Here is a 13685-nt window from a genome sequence, read left to right on the forward strand (position 1 = left end):
GACCACTTCCACACATGGGCAGACAAACTAATAACTTGGGTTTGCATAATTACAAGTTGGAACTCTTTCGAGCCCACATTCGGCTAAAATATATTACAATGCACTTCGACGTAAAGGATTAATTACGGGATTTAAATATGTTGACCCATTTCCCACTTCCACCTTTACCGTTCTCGCCAGTCCGTCCATTCTCTTCTCCTCTTCTATTTATCTTCTTTAATCTATCTTTTTCACTTTGTCACTCAAGAAAGCATTGTATGGGTTTAAACAAGTTACCAGAGCATCATATGAAAAGATTCGTGCATACTTGGCTACACAAGGCTTGAAAAATAATCCTATTGAGAGTACCCTCTATGTAAATAGGAGTGGAGATGTATTTCTAGTCATTGTGTTGTATGTGTTGGGACTAAAGGCCATTGTACCTTTAGTGTCCAGTTTGTTGGACGCCCCATCACTAACACTAACTAATATTGTATAGTGTATATCATTCTTGATTATTATGTAGTGTGGATAAGGAATAAGCAGGCTACCTATCTTGCACCTACATTTGTCTCCTCTCTCACTCTGTGCTCTCCCTAGGTCCACAACTAGTATCAGAGCAAAACGTTACTGATTGGGGAATTTTTTTGTAGAAATTGATTTTCGCAAAATTGCTCGCATTGTCTGAAGGACGTCATCATTCAGACTCGACACATTTCTGTGTCTCACAGACAAAGTGAGATTCTGCACCAGATGGGAGATAATTCAAATTTTCTATGCCTTGGCGCCTCTTATGGCTGACTCCAGCTATAGGTGCATGCGTTCGTCTTGGACTGCTTTGAGAGTGCACTCATTGAGAATGCATGTTGCTAGTGATGTGGCGTGTTTGAGCTCTATATGCTCTATGTCTTCGCTGATGCATCTACGCACTGTTGGTGCATAGTGGGACACACATTTCGATACGTTTGATGCTTCTAGCGTGGTACACACTTCATTTGGGAGATACCTTCAGTCCAGGTGGGAGCATTGATACTCTTGGTTTTATATCTACGTATACATGAGTGTGTGCTCGTTCGGTGACAGCGAGTCTTCTATGTCTCGGCGGTTCCACACCCGCGTGGCACTATTCCCCATTTCTTGACGGGCTCACCCGCGAGGTTTCCCTCATACACACAATGGTTTGCAGGCAGACATTGATTGACAGCTTATGTATGTTTATTGTATTCTGTTGAATTTTGCTTAGACATCTTGTTTTCTGAGCAGCAATTATGGCCTCTTCTTCGTCAGAGAACACTTTGGTCAACATAGAAAAGTTAGATGGCACCAACTTTTCATATTGGAAGAAGCAAATTTGGGATGTTCTAGTGCAGAAAAGGCAGATTAAGCCAATAAAGTTGCAAGGAGCAAAGCCCGAAGATATGTCTGAAGATAATTGGGATGAGCTGGCAAAGTCTACCATTAGACTTTTTGTCAAAATCAGTTTATTTCAATGTCGAAGAAGTAGATGGCGGTGCATATGATTTAAGGAACAAGTAGATGGCGGTGCATATGATTTAAGGAACAAGTTGTGCGATCTTTATGAGAAGCAGAGTGCTGCATCTCAAGTCTATTGGCTAAAGAAACTTGTGGATTGTCGAATGAAGGAAGGGACGATAGTCTCAGATCATTTGAATGATCGCATTGAATGAATTCAGTGCGATCTTTAGTCACTTACATGCACAGACGGTTCCATAGATCTTACTACTTTGCCAGAGAGTTGGGACACTTTCAGGACGACAATTAGTAATAGTGTAGCGCCCCGAATGGACTAAAAATGCCAGATGTTGCTAGTGCTTTACTCACTGAGGAAGTTAACCGCAAGAATGTTGATGCTTCAAAAGGTGGCAATGCTCTTAGTGTTAGAGGAAGATCTAATGCAAGGGGGAAATCTGTTGAGAGGGGCAGATCTCATAGCAAGTCTCATGGTCACAAAGACATTGAGCGCTATCATTGCAGCAAGAAAGGCCATGTTACAAAGGATTGCTACAAGTGGAAAAGAGAGCAAAAGAAGTTGGGTGGAAAGAATGATGATGCCAAGAAGGATGACAAAGGCAAGGCAAAGGTTGAAGAGGCAAACACTATTGTCCATAGGGATGATGGTGACATTTGCTATGCTTCTACACTTGACTATGCATTTCTTGTTGCCACAAACAATGTGTTGTCACAAAATTGGATCATTGATTCGACTGGGCAATGACTATGCTTATGAGATTGTTGGAGTGGGAGATGTGCATCTTAGATTTGCCAATGGTTCTTTGTTTATGCTCAAGAAAGTGAGACATGTGCCACAGCTTGGTTAGCACTAGACAGCTTGATGGTGGTGGATATCATGTTACTTTTGGTGATTGTTCATGGAAGATAACCAAAGGTTCTTTTGTTGTAGCTTGTGGTTCTAAGTCTGGAACACTTTATATGGTACATGTGTCTAGTGTTAAAAATCATGTCATTGCAGTAACCGAGCAGCCGTCTACTTCTTTGTGGCATCTCTGGTTAGGCCATATGAGCCAAAAGGGAATGAAAATCTTGTCTTGTTTTTGCTATATTCTTGAGTTTAATTTTTTAGATTTTTCTATTTATGATCATTGTTTGTTTGGTAAACAAACCACGTCAGCACATAAACGAAGTGGCAAGAGGAAAAGTGAGCCTCTAAATTTGGTTCATATTGATGTGTGTGGGCTATGCCTACTATGTCTTTGGGAGGTGCTTCATATTTTGCTACGTTTATAGATGATTACACATGGAAGGTGTGGGTGTATCCTCTTAAGTGAAAGGATGAAGCCTTTCAGAAGTTTGTTGCACTAGTGGAGAATTACTGTAGCCAAAAGCTTAAGTGCTTACACACAGATAATAGTGGAGAGTATGTCTCTAAAGCCTTTCAGGACTTTTGTGACTTGAAGGGCATTAAGAGAGAGTTGATTGCTCCATATAGTCCTCCACATAATGGCGTAGCTGAGAGGATGAATTGTACGATTCAAGAGAGGATTCGTAGCATGTTTTCGTAGCATGTTGTCCAATGCTAGATTACCTAATGGTTTTTGGGCAGATGCTGTCAATACAGCTGTTCATCTTATTAATCGGTCACCTAATAAGGCTTTAGATGAGAAGGGTCCAAAGGAGCTATGGTCTAGGAAAACTCCGTCTTATGGGCATCTTCGTGTTTTTGGCTGTGAAGCATATTGCTATGTCCCTAAAGAGATGGGGAATAAGCTTGACCCGAAGTCAAGGAAGTGCATATTCTCTTGGATATGGCAAATCTGGCGAAATGGGATATCTTTTGTGGGATCCGAAAGCCAGAAAGATTGTACACAGCCATGATGTTGTGTTCAACGAAGAGAAGATGCACAAGAAGCCTATACCTACTGTTGAGATACGTAGAGTGGTGATTCAAGAAGATGGACTTGTGCATAATAGAGTGCCAAATGCACCGAATGATGGGCACCAAGCACAAGGTATGCAAGCTGAGAATCTTCCCCTTGTGAATCATGATGGAGTGGAACAAAATGGTGGCATTGTTGAGCCAGCGTTGAGGAGGTCTACAAGGGTGACACATCCTCCAGATAGATATGTTCCATCATCGGATTATGTCATGCTGGACAGATTGTGGTGAGCCTTCGTGTTATAAAGAAGCAAGTTACGTGATGACAAGCTTAAGTGGGAGAAGGCTATGCATTCAAAGATGGATTCTTTACATAAGAATGCAACTTGGGACTTGGTACCTTTGCCAAAAGGAAAACATGTCTTGCCGTGCAAATGGGTCTATAAGTTGAAGGTCACACACCGAGTGATGGAAGGCCTACGTACAAGGCTAGACTAGTTGTCAAAGGGTTCAAGCAAGAGAAGGCTGTTGACTTTGAGGAGATTTTCTCTCCTGTAGTCAAGATGACCACTCTTCGGTGTGTTCTTGCTTTGGTTGCCAGAGAGGTCATGGAACTTGTCTGAATGGATGTCAAGATAGTGTTCTTGCATGGTGATCTTCATGAGGACATTTATATGTAGCAGCCATAGGGTTTTTGTTGTGAATGGCAAAGAGAACTTGGTGTGTAAGCTCAAGAAGAGTCTTTATGGTTTGAAGCAAGCGCCAGGGGAATGGTATTGTAAGATTCCTCCCCAACCCCCTTCTGATGTCTAGTATCTTCCCCTGTAATCAATCCCTCTTCAGAAATATAAAGACCTTGTTTCTAACTGTTTTAACCTAGAGAGAGAAAATATTCTAGAGAGAGAATATTCAGATTTTTAATATTTTTGGATAAAAAATTATCTCATCTTATTAAAATAAGTTCCCCTGAAACAGAAATTCAAAAAGAACTTTCCAATGTGCAATTAGAACTTATTGGAAATGGGTATAAAGGACCTTAGCCTAAGGGTCTAGATTTTCAGAAATTTTTGGATTATGGTCCAATTAAGGTTCCTATGGGCCAATAGTATCAATCCATGTGTAGGGAGGAGATAAATCCAATTTGTAAAAGAAGATACCCAAAAATGAATAAATGCTCATATAAGATGAAGAGTTGAAAATGTACAAGGTTTATTAGTAAAAAACTATGAGCAATATTAAAAATATGAGATATTTTGGGTATCCAAAAATGAGTAAATGCTCACATAAGATGAAGAGTTGAAAATGTACAAGGTTTATTAGTAAAAAACTATGAGCAATATTAAAAATATGAGATATTTTGGGTATAATGATTCCATTTTGACACATATGTAAGGAAGGGGAGTTCTTTAAAGGAGGTGCATATTTCACATAAGATGAAGAGTTGAAAATGTACAAGGTTTATTAATAAAAAACTATGAGCAATATTAAAAATATGAGATATTTTGGGTATAATGATTCCATTTTGACACATATGTAAGGAAGGGGAGTTCTTTAAAGGAGGTGCATATTTCACATGCTTGAATGAGTTTTAAACTCATAAAAATTGAGATATTTCATCTCTCCTCTCTCCTCATTCAAGTCTAGTTCCAAAAAGTTAGCTTAACTAACCTAAAAATGGTCAAAAAGTGACCAAACTGACTTGGAAAATTCTAGAATCAGTTTGTTTGGTTAGGAGCATAATTTTTCCTATAAATAGAAGCCTTCCCTTGTTGAAAAAAATATAGTGTTTATGCATCGTTACTCTACTCCACATAAGCCAAGAACTATGAATTCATTAATAATTCACTAGTTTTTGGAGCTTCCCTCTTTCTTCAATCCCCATTAGTGGCTCCATCAACATACTTAACCAATTGATTGGTTGGGGGCCTCTACTGTGAACAAAGAATCAAGCAAATTGTAAGGTAATTAGTGAATTTTGATCATTTTCTATAATTTCTCAATGTTTCTCTCTTCTCAACCCCTCTCAAGCTTGAGAAGCTTAATTGGAATGGTTTTTGAATGCTATTCAAGTTAATTGATGTTAGTGAAGAGTTACATAATTTGATGAATGCTATTAAAGTTAATTGATTAATGATAGTTAAGAATTACATAAATTTTCATTTATGCTTAATTCTAATGGTTTTTATGTAATTTCTCTCTCTCACTCAAGAAATGGTCATACTCATGACCCATTCTCAATCCAAATGAAGCTTTTCATAAAGCTTTTCCTTAATCCAAGATTAAGCTATGCTTGAGGCCAAATTAATGGCTTTTTTCTATGCTTTTAGTTTATGTATATTGATGATTCAATCCATTATGGATTGATGATCCAATTAGAGACCATTCTAATTATTTTCTTAATGATAAGCTTTATCCCTTAGAAAAATTGAGATTTATCAATCATAGTAGCGGAGCTATGGTAAAATTTTTATAAAAATTACGCATAAAATAATTTCATTCAAAGCATAAAAAGAGGACTTCCTACCATATTCTAGGAATTATCATCCTAGATTAATTGAAAGAATTTCATTGTAATCATGGAGAAATTAAATTTTTATATTATGCATAAAGGATAAGTTTTTATATCAAAAGTGTTACTTTTATCATTTTTATTTTCATGCATAGAAGTATGCATAATGAATAAATTTTTATATAAAAAGTGTTACTTTTATCATTTTTATTTTCATGCATAGAGGTATGCATAAAAGATTATTATTTTAACATAAAAGTGTTACTTTTATCACAATTGAATTTCATGCATAGAGGTATGCATAAAAGTTGATTATTTTATTATAAAAGTGTTACTTATATCACAATTGAATTTCATGCATAGAAGTATGCATAAGAGTTGATTATTTTATTATAAAAGTGTTACTTTTATCATATTTGGATTTCATGCATAGAAGTATGCATAAAAGATATTCTTTTTATACTAAAAGTGTGATTTTCATCATAAAGGGATTTTATGCATAACTTAGATGCATAAGAGAAATTCTTTTATTCTAAAAGTGTAATTCCTACCAAATTGAATTTATGCATAGGAAGATGCATAAAAGATTGATTCAAAAGTGTCATTCTCATCTAAATTGAATTCATGCATAGGAAGATGCATAAAAGATTGAATTTTAATTCAAAAGTGTCATTTTCATTTAAAATGAATTTATGCATAGGAAGATGCATAAAAGATTGATTTTTACTTCGAAAGTATTAATCTCCTTAAATGGAATTTATGCATAAATAAATGTGTAAAGAAATCTTATATCAAATATAAGAATTCTCTTGTATTCTATAAATAGAAATGAGATGTGATAGGATGTGATAAGAGGTGTATAAGATGTGATAAGAGGTGATAAGATGCTTATGAAATAAGTTAGGAGGTGATAAGATGAATTAAGATGTGTATGGGATGAGGTAAGAAGTGTATGTGATAGGATAAGATGTATATGGGTTGTGATAGGCGAGAATGGATGTGATGTAAAAGATTAGATGTGAAGGCATATGGGGTTATATGAATGGGAATGTGGAAATGGATGTATGTATGTGGATGTGTGGATGTGGAGATGGGAGTGTGGATGTATGAATGTGAAAATGGATGTATGCATGAAGATGTATATGCATAGATGTGAATGTGGATGTAGATGTATGCATGAAGATGTATATGCATAGATTAGATGTGAAGGCATATGGGGTTATATGAATGGGAATGTGGAAATGGATGTATGTATGTGGATGTGTGGATGTGGAGATGGGAGTGTGGATGTATGAATGTGAAAATGGATGTATGCATGAAGATGTATATGCATAGATGTGAATGTGGATGTAGATGTATGCATGAAGATGTATATGCATAGATGTGAATGTGGATGTAGATGTGGATGTATAGATGTGAATGTGGATGTAGATGTGGATGTATAGATGTGAATGTGAATGTGGATGTATGCATGAGGATGTATATGCATAGATGTAAATGTGGATGTATAGATGTGAATGGGAATGTGGATATGGATGTATGTGAATGTGGATGTAGATGTGGATGTATAGATGTGAATGTGGAATGTGGATGTGGATGTATGTATGTATGTGGATGTATAGATGTGAATGGGAATGTGGATGTGGATGTATGTGAAGGTGGATGTAGATGTGGATGTATAGATGTGAATGTGGAATGTGGATGTGGATGTATGTATGTATGTGGATGTAAAGATGTGAATGGAAATGTGGATGTGGATGTATGTATGTATGTGGATATGGATGTATGAATGAGGACGTGATAGTGGATGTATGCATGTGGGTGTGGATGTATGGATGTGGATATGGATGTGTATGTATGAATGTGGATACGGGATGTGGATGTATAAATGAGGATGTGAAAATGGAGGTAAACATGTAGATGTGGATGTATGGATGTGAATGTGGATGTGGATGTGGATGTATGCATGTGGATATGGATGTGAATATATGATATGTGATGTGAAGGAATCTAAAGTGAAGAGATGGAAAATGATGTGATTGGATGAGTACATATATAAATGGAATGTGGAATAAGTAATGTGGATTAATGAGGGATAATGTGGAAAAATGAGAGAATATAGAAACTGTATTTTGTGACTATTTGTAAATGCTGTTTGTAAATGCTGTTTGTAAATGACTGTTTTATGTCAAGAATGCTAGGAAAGCATTTTGACCATCTTGTGATTAAGGTCGTGGGAGACCTAACTGATAAAGTTGCAACTACTGATGACGGAGAGTCAATGGAGGACGTCTCGCATAGCAAGGTCCTCGGCCGAGGTCTTGACCAGCCTCGGTGCGATTAAAATGGTGAGCTTCCGGTAGTACGGTGGATGAGGGGCCAAGGAAGCGGCCTATGAGTGAAGCGCTAGGTCACCTGCGAAGGATCCTAGAGGGTGCTGACCATACGGTGCAGTATTCAATGTTTGAAGATTTCCCTCTCGTTTTTTTCAATTATCAAACCTCTTATCTCTATCTGATAATATATTGGTGAGCAGGCCATACCATTGTAGGTGCTTGGAACTACATCCACATAGGCTAAAAATGTCACTACCTTTGAGCGCCTAGTTGCACCTCTCTTAGTGATGCTCATTTTGACTCACATGACGAGCTACTAGGTCTTTGTGATATACCCCCTTCCTTCAATAATAGTTTTTGTTATCCTTGAGAACTTTAGTGAAGTGCACTTGAAACTTTCTCCATGAAATTTTCTACAAAAGCAAGCTACATGCTAGCATCGAAGGCCCAAGATTTTGGCATCTCTTCTCTTTGAATGTTTAAAGTGATAAAGTAGTAAAAGAGGGGAGCTCAAAAGCCGAATTATCTTTTAGTTGAATGCCTTACTTAATTGTAATTTTCTTCTTGTTCAATCTTAGAGCTATTCTACATTGTTTTTTAAAGTGCTAGCCTTCATGACCGAGTTTGCCCTTCACCTTTGGAGTGTAATAGAAACTCAATTTGTTGGTCACATAAAGAAAGTTCCAATTTGGGACTAAGTTTCCATAAACTTTTATTTAAAAAATGCAAAAAGATGTTTTATTGGTAGTATCAGTAAAAAGATACATCACTTGAGGGTAAAACACGGCGTACTACAGCCGTTCCAATCTTACAAATCACTTCTAATTTACTCTTACCAGCTAATAAGGTGAAAACAAAGCTCTAATTGCCGATTGTCAACAGATTTTCCAACCACTCTATCCACATTCACAACCTGCGCATAGTCTACCTTAGCCACATCAAGTCCCGCACTTTCTAGCAAACCAGCATTGAGCAATGCACTGAATTGTTTACCTCTGCTTCTTGCTTCCCTCTTGATATTTGATTTCCTATTGGCCTTCAACGGTGCTTTTTGATTTTTTTGTTTTGTGGGAGCGGTCCCACCATTAAGGCTCTTGCCATTGCTGACATTCCTTTCCCTTCCCCTTATCTTTATGCATCTGCTTACCAACATCCTTTCTCTTCGGTTGTTGCCCCTTGGTTTACTATGCTCTTTGCTCCCTACTCCCTAAGAAAGTCTTCGGCATTTGAGTCTACTTTTGGTCCCCCTTTCTGATTTCATGAGGGTAGTTACTGCTTTCCAGAAACTTGCACCTACTCTTGGGCACTGACGAGGCAAGTATGTTGTAGCTTTTGTCTAGGCTATGCATGATAAGGTATTACTTCATGTTTTGTCTAGGCTATCCACGATAAGGTATTACTTCATGTTTGGACAAGTAGTGAAGTTAAGGCTGTACTATGTTGGGTTTTGAAGATGCAGGCTTATAATTCATCATTCAATGCTTTGTTTTTGGAGTGCTTTAATTTGTAGTTTGGCATTTAATTTAGGAATTAAGATAATGTAAAATTCTTTGTTTTTTCATAATAATTTTAGTTAAATGCTTTAGTGTTTCTTCTTTTGATATTTTTTTGTTTGAGTTCCCCTCTCTTCCTTAGTTGCTATGTTCTCTCTCTCATCTTCTAATTAGTAAGTTGAATTTTTTTAAAATCTTATGAAGGTGCACACACACACACACACACACACACACACACACACATTGATACATACAATTTGTGTGTACTACATGTGTTTTAGCATGGACATGCATGCATATAGACATACACGAGTGTTTAGTAAATATACACATACGTGCGTGTGCACACACACATGCACACACGTGCACACACACACACAAACACACATATATTTATTTTAATATTGACACATACACATTTTGTTATAGCATACATACATGAGTGTTTATTTTTATATTGACACATACACATTTTGTTAAAACATACATAATACATGAGTGTTTAGTAAATACGTACATGTATACTCAGGCTGTAAACCTAAATGAAGTAAGAGGATTGGTTGTAGTAGAGCGAGGAGGTGGGATTGCAGGCGCCATATCCACCTCGCCACCATGGTATGTTTTCTTTCGTTGTAGCTCTCTTGCGTTTCAGCAGGTGTGTGTAAGAGGGAGCCACTGGGTCAATTGTGTTTGTGTTTTTGTGTGCGTAAGAAGGATTTGTGTGTCTGTGTGTGAGTGTGTGTGTGAGTGTGTGTGTGAGTGTGTGTGTGTGTGTGTGTGTGTGTGTGTGAGAGAGAGAGAGAGAGAGAGAGAGAGAGTAATTTGCTGAGGTTTTGGACTTGTTTTCATGATTTGTAGCCCTAGTCTAGGGTTTCTGGAGCTGCCCACCTGTGATGATATTAACATTCACACTGAAATGGTGTATGACAAGTGTTCCTTTTCAATAATAATAGCTATTGTGTGTGCGTGTACGCATGTTTGTTAGACTCCTTGCGGCAATCCCATTCGTGTGACTACACAATGTTAAATCTGAAAGGCCAACAAAACAATGTCGTAGGAGTGAAATTCAACCTTAATGGTTGAACTGGGCAAAACAATTGCACCTATGAGTGTTTGGAGGTTTCTAAAAACCATTTTGTAGTACTGGAGCTTCAAGCTTTCAGATATGGGGTCTTTTGGTGATGAGCTTGTCTGAGGCTATGAAATGATAGATTATGCTTTCACATGTGTTTTCCACTGCGACAAGCTCAAAGCATACTCTTGAGGAATGTTGTCTACTGGAGTGCATGCAGCTTATCCGTGTATGATGTCCAACTAACATGCTCATAGTACATGATCGCTTATGTGATGGGTTTGAGTGCATATTGGAGCGCATGTGGCTTATCAATGTATGATGTCCAACTAACATGGTCATAGTACATGATCGCTTGTGTGATGGGTTTGAGTGCATACAGGCCTTCCATGGCCACCGCAACTTGTGGATCAGAATGATAATAACGCGGTTGTGATGGCGGCTCGTATGTGTGATAGGCCTATGGAAGTTAACCTTTTGATTTTGGAAAGAACATAAGTAATCAGTAACTCTATGTGAAATATAATACAAACTATACTCACATGGCATTCGTATCCATATTGTTTTCAAAGATTGACATCGTGTTGTGCATGCATCCTCTAGAGGTGGACCAATGTTTAGAGTGTTTTTAGCTGTTAGAGACAGGCTGTTACATCAATGCGATTAGTTGTCTATGGCTTTGTTCCTGAATACCACCTAGTCAAATAACTTTGATCAGGACGTGCTTGCCCAGCATGGCTAGGGGTTCATGTTGTGATTGTCACTATGTGTGGAGCTGTTCAAGAATAAAAAAGCTACATCTTAAAAAAAAAGCAAACTACTTAATTGACATCCTAGCAAGAATAATAACCTATCTACCACTTAATTGTTGAGGTTTACCAGAATGCGGGAGACCACTTTTGTAAGAGCCTTTTACTACTCTATTTTATGGCTGGTGGATACGTTGGCAGGCACCTGTTGGCTGCAAATAGACATGCTATAACTATTGTAAGGCAGGACAACACAGACTAGCACAAGGCCAACCTTTGCCACTCTACAACTCGATCGTATCATGTGTAATAGTTATGTATAGGGATGGCTTGTGTCAAAGGGGACATGCAAAGTACATCTTGTGTGTCCTATTTCTTGACTTAATTTGCTCCTAATCTTGGGAAGTGATGATGGGAGTACCTTGTCCATGTCATGGATGATCTTATATTTCATATTGTAGTTTTCTTGTATGAAGCAATTAGTCTTGTAAATATAGAAGCATGTGTCATTTCCTTTTTAGATTTGCCGTTTTGTCTTGTGTCTGAGTTGTGAATTATGTTCGGTTAGATTTAGAGCCTGTCATTCATATTACATAAGAAGTTGTGGGCATTTTCTCATGCCGGATAACATGTACAGTCTTGGTTTTTTTGGGCTACGTAGACAATTTGATGAATCAAAATGTTAAGGTATGTGATGAACTGGAGCTTGAGTTGCTTTCAAGTTGTATGAACATGGTAGACTTACGCACTATCTGCTTGTTGCACGATAGTTGATCTCCAAGAAAAATTGGGCAGAAGTCTACAAGTACCTTTTCAAAGGTACAAATATCGGCTATTAATAATGGACCAACATCTCTTGTCGTATTGAGTTTTTGGTCTTTTCAAGAATACATTTGGTTTTGTGATGTACCCAACTTTCTAATCGTATGTGTGTCTAGAGGGGGGTACTCTATGCGAAGAAGGACTTCAATCTGCCCAAGCATCCTGACATTGATGTTCTGAACTTACAAGTTATAAAGCTTATGCAGAGCTTCAAGTCCAAGGAGTATGTGAAAGAGAATTTTGCGTGGATGCACTATTACTGGTACTTGACTAATGATGGCATTGAGTACCTTCGAACCTACCTCAACCTGCCTTCAGAAATCGTTGTTGCTACTCTGAAGAAGTCTGCCAGGCCCCCATGCAGGCTTATGGGTGGACCTCCGGGTGACCGACCAAGGTGTGTGACTGGGTCTTTACTTGTTTTATTCGCTTGTATATATCATTGTGCTAATTTTCTTTCACCAATCTTTAGGTTTTGATGTTACTCTCTCTCTCTCTCTCTTTCTCTCTCACTCTCTCTCTCTCTCTCTCTCTCTCTCTCTCTCTCTCTCTCTCTCTCTCTCTCTCTCTCTCTCTCTCTCTCTCTCTCTCTCTCTCTCTCTCTCTCTCTCTCCAGCACATCTTGAACTCGTGTTTTGGGCAGAGGGCCTCCCCGTGAAGGTGGTGACAGGCCAAGGTATGGAGACCGGGATGGGTATCGTGGTGGCCCTCCACGCGGTCCAGGTGGATTTGGTGACAAGGGGAGCACCTGAGGGGTTCCAACCTTCATTCAGGGTATAAGTATTGCACATGCCTTGTTTTGGTTCAGTTGCTGGTTCCTTGTTTGGTGTTCTTTCCTTCATAATCGTCTTACCGCGCATGCGTGTGTGTGTGTGTGACTGCATTCATTTCTTTCTCACTTTTGGTTGATCGTCTCTCTGCGTTGTGTATGGGTGGTTGCTACGACATTTTGTTTTTGTTTCGCAGTGTTTTTCGTGCAAAGAAGTGCACTCATTTCACATGTGCTTTTTGTGTTTTCCAGGGTGGTCCTGGTGGACTAGGTTTTGGATGAGGAGGAGGATTTGGTGCAGCACCTTCTACTCTTACGGAGTGAAATGGAAGTAAAATTATGTATCATGCTACTATCGTTGTTGTAGAGCTTAGCTTAAGAGTCGGCTATTATTTTCAATGATGAGTAAGCAACACAGTGTTTTGGTTTTGTTATTAAAGAGTAATCAATTTTGCTCTTTCAACATAATGGCATTGTACAATTGCACTTAGTGGCTAGTAATTTTGGAGTTAGATGGTCAAGGTTCCTTATGCATCTACAGTTGGTAGTTTGATGTATGCCATGATTGCTACACGTCCAAATATTGCATTTGCAATAGGAG

The 13685-nt window shown here is 38.2% G+C and overlaps 1 pseudogene; it reads left to right on the plus strand.

The window, feature by feature from the left end:
- Window positions 1–12162: 12162 nt before the first annotated feature.
- Window positions 12163–13408, plus strand: LOC147617967 (small ribosomal subunit protein eS10z-like; annotated as a pseudogene).
- Window positions 13409–13685: the final 277 nt, after the last annotated feature.

This window comes from Cibotium barometz, chromosome 36 (genome assembly GCF_041138505.1).
Source record: "Cibotium barometz isolate CiBa-2024 chromosome 36, ASM4113850v1, whole genome shotgun sequence".
NCBI classification, from domain to species: domain Eukaryota; kingdom Viridiplantae; phylum Streptophyta; class Polypodiopsida; order Cyatheales; family Cibotiaceae; genus Cibotium; species Cibotium barometz.